The sequence below is a fragment of the Lithobates pipiens genome, unplaced genomic scaffold (assembly GCF_037356315.1).
Source record: "Lithobates pipiens isolate NorthernLeopardFrog02 unplaced genomic scaffold, aLitPip1_a1.2 Scaffold_8, whole genome shotgun sequence".
NCBI lineage: Eukaryota > Metazoa > Chordata > Amphibia > Anura > Ranidae > Lithobates > Lithobates pipiens.
The window spans coordinates 474,865,416-474,877,639 of NW_027507903.1; positions in this window are offsets into that span (position 1 = coordinate 474,865,416).

Below are 12,224 nucleotides of genomic sequence, written 5' to 3' on the forward strand. Positions count from 1 at the left end.
ATGTCGCTTCCCTACCGCGAACCTTAGAAATCTTTGGTATGCAGGAAAAATTGGCACATGGAGATATGCATCTTTGATGTCTATTGATGCCAAAAATTCTCCCCCTTGCAGGGAGGAAACTACAGTGCGGATTGACTGCATTCGGAAGGACCGGACGCTTAAAAACCGGTTCAGATCCTTCAGATCTAGGATAGGTCTGACACTTCCATTTGGCTTCGGAACGGTGAAGAGATTTGAGTAAAATCCTGAACCCTGTTCTTTTGGGTCCACTTCTACTATCACCCCCTGCCTGGGATAGTAAGTGATCCAAGGCCAGAAATAGCGGTTTTTGCTTTACTGGATCCCTGGGGATCCTTGACCTTAGGAAACGAGAAGGTGGAATCTTCTGAAACTCTAGCCTGTAGCCCAGAGATACCGAAGAGATCACCCACTTGTCCCGGATCTCTTCCCGCCAGGCTCCTGCAAACTGTAGGAGCCTTCCCCCCACTCGGCCGAGCGGGGGCACCCCTTCACAAGGAAGTTTTTGGGCTCTGCTTGGCAGGCTTTTGCCCCCAAGTCTTTTTCTTCCCCTGGGCTTGGCCCTGAGCCTTTCCTGTAGAGGAGGGCTGAGAAGGCCATCGCCACTGCTTAGAGCTTGATGCTCCGGGAGAGAGAGCGTGCCTGAATGAAGGACGCCTGCTCCTTTTGACTGGAAGGAGAGTAGATTTACCTCCTGAGATTTTTTGGACGAATTTATCTAATTCTTCTCCAAACAAACGTTCCCCTTTGAACGGGAATCCAATCAAATGCTTCTTGCATGACAGCTCAGCTGCCCAATTCTTTAGCCATAGGGCCCTTCGCATGTGAACCAACATGAGAGACAAACGTGATGCTTGTTGGACAGAATCCAAAATAGCATCAATCATGAAACACAGAATGTGAGGCAATTCTGCATATGTTTCTACTTCCTCACTGGGAAGGAGCCCAAGCATCTGCTTAACCTGTTCCTTGAGGAACTGACACAACCCCATGGCTGCGACTGTAGGTTGCACCACAGTGCTAGCCATGGAAAAGGAGGCTTTTAATAAGGTTTCCAGCTTTTTATCAGTTGGATCTTTAAATACCTGCGCATTATCCAACGGACAAGTCAGGTTTTTATTTACGCAAGAAACAGCCGCATCGACAGATGGGACCCCCCACTTCTTGGTGAAACTTTCCTCCAGAGGATAATGCACAGAAAACCTTTTAGGAGGAGCAAACAGTTTATTGGGATGTCCCCAATCCTCATACATCAATTTATCCATTAAGGGATGAATTGGGAAGGAATAGGAAGTCTGTGGGGCTTTCCTGACTCCCAGGGAAGAAACAGAGGATGTAGCGACTTCAGCAGCAGGCATTCTGAATGTGGTACGCACCAATTCAGTATAATATTGCACCTGTTTTCTGAGTGCCTGGGAGGAGGGGACTCTCTCCTCTTCCTCTGATTTATCCGACTGCTCATGATCCCTATTCCAAGATAGGGATCTCTCCTCATTTTCAGAAGAATCATCTGAGAGAGGGATTTCAGCAGAGGGAGGGAAACTACCCCTTTTCCTGCTATCTTTCAGGGAAGCAGAAATAAAATTCATGATTCTCCCTTCAAAACCCTCCAATGTAGCCTTAAGGGAGTTCTCAGTGACATAAACCGGGGCTGAGACATTAGGAGAGGCTGCAAAACCTGACAGGGGCACTGACTCGTCTTGAGAGGCTGGCTCCAGTCTTGCAGGGGGGGATGGTAACTTACAGGCACTTTTAGAACCCATGGACCTAGGCGGTGATTTACCAGTGCCTTTGCTACCTCCCCCTGAGACCCTCTTACAAGGAGACATAGTCCTAAGCTACAAAGCAGAGGTACTAGTACAAGTGCAATCACTGTTGTGCTTAAAGTCTCACAATAAATATAAATGCTTAAACTGCACAACCTGATGCTGAGTAGGTGTCTAAGGTTTGCCTGGATCCAATCCCCACGGATGCTTACTGCCCACAGCTCCTTTGTCTCCAATTACCGCCCCCTGACGCTCTGGGCTTTTTAAAACTGCCGCCTGGTGCCTGCGCAGTACAGCGCCGTGCACACCAACGTGCATGGCTCACAACCACACTCCCCCCTCCTCCATTAGGCCGGGAATGCGCCCGGCGCGCATTCACGAGGACCGCGGGATCCAGGGGGGGAAAGGAGAACTCCACTACGTGGGACCCCTGTGTTACCTTGTTGTGGCAGGGATTTCTGTGGAGACGTGAGACAGCTGGAGAACCAGGCTTCATTGAGCAAGTGTACTGAAAGGCATGTAAGTATGCATCAGGCTGCTCTTACTCCCTCTAGTGGTGGAAACCAGGTAAGACATACAACTACTCACAATGAAGAAATCCATCATATAATAACATATATAGGATTAACTTCCCTTACCTGTCCCCACTGCAGGAATTGCTGAACCAGACAAATTCCAGCCTTCACCCATCACGGCGGGCAGTGTTAGCCAACCTTCAGGTTTATCTGGGGCTCTTTCTCGGAAGAGCCTCCTACCTGGACCATGTAAAGACTCTGCCAGAAACTTTTGTGCGCTCTGTGTAAACAGTACACCAAGTCTGGTTTTCCCAGAGCCCAGTCTTCCAATGGAGAGGACTTACAGGCCAAACCTCGTTTCTTCGGCTGACGAGGCCTGGGTACCATACCATCTTGGGAGTCAAATATCGGCCCGAGGTATGGATCCGGTTTGTTGTAGCCCTTAGGCCCCTGCAGGGACCTGCACAGAGCTAAAGTTTTACGTGACCAACCACCATAGACACTGGCTAAAAAACTGAGGTGCCTCCCATATGGGAGGGGTTATATAGGGGAGGAATTCTCCTTAATTGGGGTCAACCAGTGTCCAGTCACCAGAGGTGCCTATATAACCCACTATGTAATGAAGCTCCTGTGTTCCGTGATGTATGATCAAGAAATAACAATAAGTCATACAAGTGTGTTCTAAGGTTGTAAAACTGCAAAGCTGATTCTCGCAACATCTCAATGTGGAGAACTATCAGATTAATTGTCCTTGCTGAATGCAGGTACTGAGAACTTCTCAGGTACTGAGAACTTTTCAACACAGAACACAGGATCTTGACCATAAAAACAGACACTCACATGGGCTCTTCCATAACACACATTTAAAGAATAACCAATAAGCACCCATAACCTTATATTAGGTTGGAATCATCCTTTATTGTGGATGTAGACACGGTCACAGTCAAGTCTCTTTAGTGAGCCTTTCTGCTCCCACAACAAAGTCCAGTCCAATCTTGTTCTGAATGAGCCGGGGAGAAATGTTTCAATTAACTTTATCTGGTTCATTAATAGCGGATCAGGCTGGCAACAGATTGTGCTTAATCCGGTCAATCGGGTTAACCTGCTCCTGGACGCTTAATTGCTGCTTGCTTGGAGCTGCGTCACACTGGTGTGGAGGAGTGGTTCTGAATCAATGTCAGAGATGGCAGCACATAGGAGCAATGGTTTAACTTCTTTATAATTTTGAAAAGTTCCACATTTCTATTCCAGGATAGACTTTCAGTATTCTGAAGAATTAAAGATAACCTGTGGTGAGGGCAATATGGGGCAGCAGCTTCTGACCATTGAAAGTGCTTATTGCCGGGAATGAAGCCAGATTGATAAAATTTAAGCCAGGTAACTAGCATTTTAAGAAGAAGAGATCAGCATTAGCAGCATGGCACTGCATGGTGAAAGGAAAGGGAAAGTCACATGCTGCCATGTACATGTAATTAAAAGATATTTCAGTAACATCTAACAAAGGATAGGTGAATTAAAGCTAAGTGGGGGTATGCATAGTCAGTGGACCTTTGGCTTTGCTCTGCACAAGTACACTGTATGATTCACAGGCCCAGGCACTACAAGGAGTAATGGGGGTTATTTACTAAAGGCAAATCCACTTTGCACTACAAGTGCAAACTACAAGTGCAAAGTGCACTTGAAATTGCACTTGGAAGTGCATTCGTGACTAAGTGTTAAAAGACACAGGGGTTTATTTACTAAAGGCAAATCCACTTTGCACTGCAAGTGCACTTGGAAGTGCAGTCACTATAAATCCGAGGGTGAGATGCAAGGAAAATAAAAAACAGCATTTTAGCTTGCACATGATTGAATAATAAAATTAACAGAGCTTCTCCTCATTTCAGATCTACCCCTCAGATTTACAGCGACCGCACTTTCAGTGCAATTTCAAGTATGCTTTGCACTTGTAGTTTGCACTTGTAGTGCAAAGTAGATTTGCCTTTCATAAATAACCCCTAAAGAGCCTTAAAAAGCCCACAAAACAGTTTATATTTAATCTTAGTTCCTAACATATGGAGGAATTCTTACAGGACTCATACAACCACCCTCATGTACTTTCCCATTGGTCAGTCAGGGTATTGTTGCCTGTCCTTATTGTTTTGTGAATGGCAACTGAAGTAATGAATTTAAAGCTTTGAGGAAAACTTGATAGGATGGTCAAAGACAGACTGACATTTTGCTGAGAGCCTTGTATTCTGTGGAACTTTGCCAATGTTTATGGTTGAACACATGAAGCATTTGTTTCCATCTCTTACCATCAAAGGTAAAGGTAAGGATTTGGACCCATCAGGTAGATCCTACAACAGGAAGAGAGAACTTTGTGTACATTAGCACGATTAAAGAGATGAGTCTATTAGGCTGAAATGGGGACTAAAATTTCTATCTGCCTGTGATATCTGAGGAATAAGAACTATGGCAGCTTAAGTTTCTACTACTCATTGCTATATGTGCAAGTGTTTAACTGGTTAAGGTTATTAAATTTATAAATATAAAATATTTTTATTCGTCAGGGAATTGACTAAAAGAGCATCTGGTTTTGAACATATGCAGATTGGGGCTGGGGGGGCGGGGGATATTTTGTTTGTGAAAAATACACTTGATACTGATGAATCGATAATCGTACACTGAATTTCCTATGTACTACATTTTTAATGTATCCTTTATGTGATAAAGAGTAATAAAAAAAAACATTTAAAAAAAAGAAAATAGATATAGATATGTATTATTTTGTATGAACGCAATAGCAGTTGCTACCCAGTCTATCAGTCTGAAGGTCATGTATTTATGTGATTGCAGAAACTTTTCAATAAAAAAATTTCTGGTTTCACCTGGCCCGATCCCATCGTACATTGGAATTATTGACCATACTTTCAGTATATGTGCAACAAAATTTGGCGCCCAACGTGGGTTTTGAACATATGCAGATTGGAGCTGGGGGGGGGGGGGGGGATATTCTGTTTGTGAAAAATACACTTGATACTGATGAATCGATAATTGTACACTGAATTTCCTATGTACTATGTTTCTAATGTGTCCTTTATGTGATAAAGATTAATTAAAAAAAACTGTTTAAAAGAAGAAAATAGATATAGATATGTATTATTTTGTATGAACACAATAGCAGTTGCTGCCCAGTCTATCAGTCTGAAGGTCATGTGTTTGTGTCATTGCAGAAACTTTTAAATAAAAACACTGGTTTCACCTGGCCCGATCCCTTCGTACATTGGAATTATTGACCATATTTTCAGCATATGTGCAACAAAACTGGAAGCTGTGGTAAAAGCCATTAGTTCCGGCCTAAGTCTCAGAGGTATGCTGGAAATGAAGAATGGATTAACCCTATTGCAACTTAGGAAAATCCTAAAAAGCCATTACAAGGAGGAGAATGCTTCTGAACTGTACCAGCAACTGTTAAACATCTCACAGAGTAGTAAGGAAACTCCTCAGAATTTTCTGTTCAGAGCTACTGAGTTGAAGGACCGCCTGTTGTTTGACTCACAAGGAGAAAGCTCGGAAGAACACTTCAGGACTGAGCTGATACAAAAGAAATTCTTAAGGTCAGTGGGTACTGGACTGAGAAGTGACCACATCAAGTTTCAATTAAAGCAGTATTTAGACGATCCTTCCATTCCAGATGAGGTGCTCATAGAGAAAACAAACTAGGCCATTAATATGGAGATGAAAAGGGTACAGAAGCAAAAGAAAGCTCAGCCCAGCAATTCCATGAAAGGAAAAGAGTGTCAGTCCAATGTTTTACAGTGTCCTCAGTGACCAGATGTCCTGACAACAACGGCCAATACCATATCTTGGTCCCCACCACAAGCAAGTAGCCCAACCATCCAACAGCTGTCAAAGAGTAACTCGGAACTGGAAAAGCTGATGCTCTAGATGCAAAAATAGATGATAGAGATGAAAACACTCCTACAAGGTTTGAGAACTCGAAGAGATCATGAATTCAGAGGACCTCAGGTAACAGTGGGCAGGAGCAATGGATGTTGTCAATCTTGTAAAAGAACTGATCAGAGAACGGTCTGTAACCATTGCTTCAACTGTGGTCAATCTGGACACTTAGCAAGATACTGCAAAATTACCAGACCCAACCAGTTAAACGGGAGAGGATTACTATCAAGGGACCCACTCTAACCTGTGCTATAACCAACCTTGTTTCCCAAAGTGCAACTCTTGTTGGTAGCAAATCAACAAGCTCTCAAACCACCACCAGTGCCACATCTGGAAGGGTGAATCCAGATCCCTTTCAATGATACCCAACCGCCATAACCAAAGGTCCTACCAGGTGGCCGAGGAAGTGCCAACTCACGTAGATGGAGTTACCATGAGACAAAACAGCAAGTTACTCGTTGGAAGAAGGTGCCTTGTGAACTGTAAAATAGACGATACTCCTGTGCAGGTCCTATGGGAAACTGGCTGTCAGGTTAGCTGGAGGCAGCGGGTTCTGCCACATACAGTACTCCGATCTTTCGAAGAATTGCTTGGGCCAGGAGTCCTCCTAGGAAAAGCAGCTAATGAGACTGAGATTCCCTTCTCTGGGTGGATTGAGGCCGGTTTTTAGCTAACAGTGGGAAGTAACACCACCCGACAGCTAATGGTGCCCCTTGTGATATCAGAGGATGAGAAAGTAGCTGAAAAGCCCATCATCGGGTATAATGTCATTATAACTCTTCAAGGATACAGTTGCCAAGGCAAAGGAAGCCATTCCAGGTTATGTGGACGAACTAGGGACAGCACTGGAACTGTCGACCACCAAAATAGAGATCCTTGTAAATCTACTACAAGCAAATCACAGAGAATCCGGTGGTACTACAATAAAGACTGGTACTAAGAGCCAAATAATCCCAGCAAACACTGTGACAGATCTCAGGTGTAGGGCTCATGCCAAACCAGCATTGCAAGATGAAACATTTTTGTTTACACCTGATGAGGCCTATCATTTTCCTGATGGACGCCATATCGGTGGGACATAAATCACTCCAAAAGGGACAATTTTCCAAACTATCCATCCCGCTTTGGAACACAACTAAGCGGGGCACTATTTTACCAGGTCAGACTAGGATGGGGTGCCTCGAGCCTATAAAGGCAACATACCCAGATCAGGTGAAATTGAAACAATCAGTGAATGTGGCCACTCACTCTGTAACTCGGATACAGACATCCAGACCAGGACCGGAAGGTCGAGTGGATAACCTAAACACCGTTTAGGTTATACTGGTAAGTAATGCTAATCGGCAACACTGGGATCCACCAGTGCCTATCGCACACCTACCGGAAGAGGAACAACAGGTGGTCAAGACAATGTTAAGGGAGGAATGCAATGCTTTCGCCAAAGATGACTCTGAGGTAGGATGTATTCCTTCACTACATTCCTCACCCATTGTGTGCGTAAGAAAGAAGTCCATCCCTGACCTCCATCCAATACCTAGGATTCAAGACATGCTGGATAGCCTAGGAGGAAGTTCATGGTTTTCTGTGCTAGACCAAGGGAAAGCCTACCATCAAGGATTTGTTGAAGAATCCAGTCGACCACTGACTGCCTTCATCTCACCTTGGGGTCTGTATGAGTGGATCCGAATACCCTTTGGCCTTAGATGTCAAAACCATGTACCCCATAAAAAAGGATTATAGTTTTGTCATGGAGAAAGTAAAACTCATGACATTTCTATTAAATCCCCAGCAGATGGCAGCATAGAATGAAAATCTCTGAGCATGCTGCTACTAACGGCGATATGCCATTAGTGGCAGCTCCTATGCGCATGCGCGGGGAGGAATGTCATACCCGGAAAGAAGATGGATGCTCAGTGGAAGAGGGGACAGTGGTGACATCGCTGGCTCCTGTGTCAGGTAAGTGATACATAATGGGCTACTATGCACCGCATAGTAGCCCATTATGCTTTACCTTTGCAGGGAAACAAAGAGGAAGTAAACCCATCAGTGTTTTTATTGAAACATTTCTGCAATGACACAAACACATGATCTTCAGACTGATAGACTGGGTAGCAAATGCTATTGTGTTCATACAAAATAATACATATCTATATCTATAATAATAACATCCACATATACTGGAATAATGTCCTCATAGAAAATAATAACCAATTGTTCATATGTTAATTAATCACACAGCAGCCTTTACTGATCACATGGATGTAAATGAAATCACTTCCACCCTGTTTATAGCCTTAAATATATTCCCTCCTACCTGCAATGACACAACCATATGACCTTCAAGAGGAAGTAAACCCTGATGGTTTCACCCGGCCAGCTCCCTTTGCACATTGGAATTATTGACCATACTTTCATCATATGTGCAACAAAATTGTAATAGACTTCAATGGACCTGCATCCAAAATGCAAGTAGTGCATTTTTACCACGATTTTGAGACGATTTTGCCAATACAGTATAAAGTTTTTGACAAGTCTTTTATTAAAAATATCTTCTTCTACCCTGCTTCTTCCTCTGGTCTTCCTCCATCTTCTCCCATCTTCTCCCACATCTTCCTCCTCCAGGCTTCTTCTTCTCCCACTGCTTCTTCTTCCACTCTTCTTCTTTCTCCTGTCTTCTTTGTCCGGTGTTCTTCTTCCTCTGCCGCAGCTGACCCTCCTCCGATGCTGCATTCCGCTACCGGCTGATGACCCTCCTCTGATGCTGCGTCCCGCTGATCTGTCCACACCAATGTCAAGCATATCTTAGATAATGATCTGGAGGCCCAGCCCCTTGTGATGTCACCGCCTGGGGAATGATGGGTCTGTGAAGTCACAAAGCACCCACCCCCATGTTGAGGGCATGTGGCCTGGTATGGTTCAGTATGGTTCCCCTCCCTTTCCTGACCTGCCAGGCTGCTTGCTCGCATAAGGGTCTGGTATAAATTTTTGGGGGGATCTACGTAATTCTTTTTACAATGTTGGCATTGGGGGCCCCGTCCGAATCCATACTAGACCCAAAGGCCTGGTATGGACCAGGAGTTGTGACACGCTTTTTTTCACAATTTTTTTTAACCTGCAATTCTTTTCTTTACATTCGCGGAGAAGCCCGCCGACAGCTGATGACATCGGTTGTTAAGGACGCGACGGCTGGCTTCCTGGCCCCCTCCTTAGCAGCTAGCTATATACCGTGTAACAAAAAAAAAGCAAATTGCGGTAAAATCATGGTAAAAACACGGCAAGCACCGCAAAAAGCTCTGCAGAAACGCTCAAAAGCAACATGCATAGATGTGAATCAAGCCTTAAACCATATCCTATTCTATCTAAAACTAAAAAATGCATCCTCCTATCTTGTGTCCTACCTTATCATACTCGCTTGCTGTTTGAGATAGCAGGGAGCTACAAGGCCCTGAAAGACATATCAGTATGGATGTCACACCACTTTCTTAAACTCCATCTTTCTAAAACTGAGCTTTTAATATTCCCTCCTCCCCCTTAGCTCCAGTGTTCGACAACCCATAGTTTGAGCCGGAGATGTAATCGCGTTGGTTTTCATGGACAAATAAAGGTTTCCTAAGAATTGATGTGCATTACTTTATTCAATAAATATTTTAGCCTAAGATTTTACGCTGTGTGGCGGTTTTTCCTTCTATGACCCTTTTTCTGATGATGGACGTTCTTGGATGTCAGATTCGTGTTGCCGTACACCCCGGTATTCTGGTTCCTAGGATAATCAAGTCTCTCCAGTGTCTTTGCGAGTTTGGCATCTTGCCGCTGGTAGAGTGCCCACAGTATTTGGTAAGAGTACCCAATTATTCTATGTGGTGGTTGCTACACATTGGTTGGTGTATCCTGTCATTGGTGGTTGTCCTCTCCAAGGGGTACTGCAAACCTCGTCTATGGTTGTTTATCCTTATAAAGTCGGAACATTACTGTCTATGAACTTTTTCTTTCCTGAAGTCACTTTTCTTACTTTTTGTGGACTCATTTACTTTTTTTGAAGCTTTTTGATGGACATTGTGATTTATATGGTTTACATATGTTGTTAGTTATTAGATGCCCATCATTGGCCTGAACCTATTTTTTGCACTCACTTTATATTGTTTGCACAATTATATATTTTGTAACATTTTATATGCCATAGGTGCCAGTCATTGGCTTTATTGCATTTTTGCACTGTCACTTTAATTGTGTATTCATTTGCACGTATTCAGCGCTGAACTTTATTATTATTTTTTAGGACTTATATAGCGCCAACAGTTTGCGCAGGGTTTTACAGGGTTTTACAATTTAGAGGGGGGGGGGGGGGGACAGCACAATTAAAATAGCGTTCAATACAATAGGGAAAGGAGGGGCCTGCTCTTGGAGCTCACAAGGGAGGGGGAAGTGGTACGAAATGTAGTAGCTGCGAGGGATGGTCTGATGGGATTGGCTCTGGTACACCCACAGGTGGGTGTGGGGTAGGCTTCCCTGAATAAATGAGTTCAGGGATCTCCTAAAGGTGGACAGGGTAGGGGCTGACCAGACAGACTGGGGCAGGGAGTTCCAGAGGATGAGAGCGGCTCTAGAGCAATCCTGGAGGTGAGCATGGGAGGTGGTAACAAGTGAGCTAAGGAGCAGGAGGCCTTGAGAGGAGGATTTGGATGTTATCTGCAGATGAGGTTGGTGATGTAGCTGGGGCTATGTTGTGGTTAGTATTCTGAATTTTATATGTTGGGGTAGTGGAAGCCAGTGAAGGGATTGGCAGAGAGGAGCAGCAGTCACAGATCAGTTAGTGAGGTGTATGAGTCTAGCAGCAGCATTCATAATAGACTGAAGGGGGGATAGCCTGTGTAAGGCGATTGAGGAGAGAGTTGCAGTAGTAGAGGCGGGAAATAACCAAGGAGTGAATAAGTTGTTTGAGGTGTCATTAGAAGGGGTGAATTCTGGAGATGTTGTGGAGGTTAAGGTGGCAAGATTTAGCCAGTGATTGGATGTGGAGGCTGAAGGAGAGGTCAGAGTCTAGGATTACACCCAGCACCCTGGCATGTATGGAGGGACCAATGGTTGTGCCAATGATCTTAATGATAAAGTCATGGTGTGTTGATCGGGAAGGAGGAAATATTAAAAGCTAATTTTTAGAAAGATTGAGTTTAAGAAAGTGGTGTGACATCCATACTGATATGTCTTTCAGTAAGTTTGTGATCTGTGAGGAGATGGAGGGGGTGGGTTGAGGAGTGGAGAGATAGATCTGGGTGTCATTGGCATAGAGGTGGTATTGGAAGCCATGGGAGATTATCAATTGGCCCAGGGAAGAGGTATAGAGAGAGAATAGGAGGGGTCCAAGGACGGAGACTTGGGGTACCCTAACAGAAAGAGAGGGTTTTGATGAGAGTGTTGTAGTAGGTTTGTTTAGCAGTGTGAAGGCAGGAGTTGTATTTGAGAAGGGCAGATTTGTAGAGGGTAAAGTCTTGCAGGAATTTAGATTTACACCACACTCTTGAGACTTCTGGTGTCGTCTGTTTGCCAGGGTTGTAGCAGACGAGGCCTGGTTCTGTGTGTATATAGAGGAGAAAGTGCGTCCAAGGAGGATGACAGTGAGTTGTTGTAGATGGAAGTGGTCAGGTCTGGGAAGTAATTTTAATTTAAAGGCCATCACTAGCAGAACAAAGAAGGGAAGGGTTGAGGTGGTGAAGGTTCCTGCGGGAAGTGGTTTGCAGTAGGAGACAGGGAGAGTGTGAAACGGATGAGGTTGTGATCGGAGAGAGGAAAGGGAGTGTTAGAGAGGTTGCAGGGAGTGAAGAGATAGGAGAATACAAGGTCAAGACTGTTGCCATTATATCTTTTATATGAACAAAACTTCACTCTTTAACCACTTGCCGACCGCCGCACGACGATGTACGTCGACAGAATGGCACGGGCAGGCATATGGGCGTACCTCTACGTCCCTGCCTTCCCGCGGGTGGGG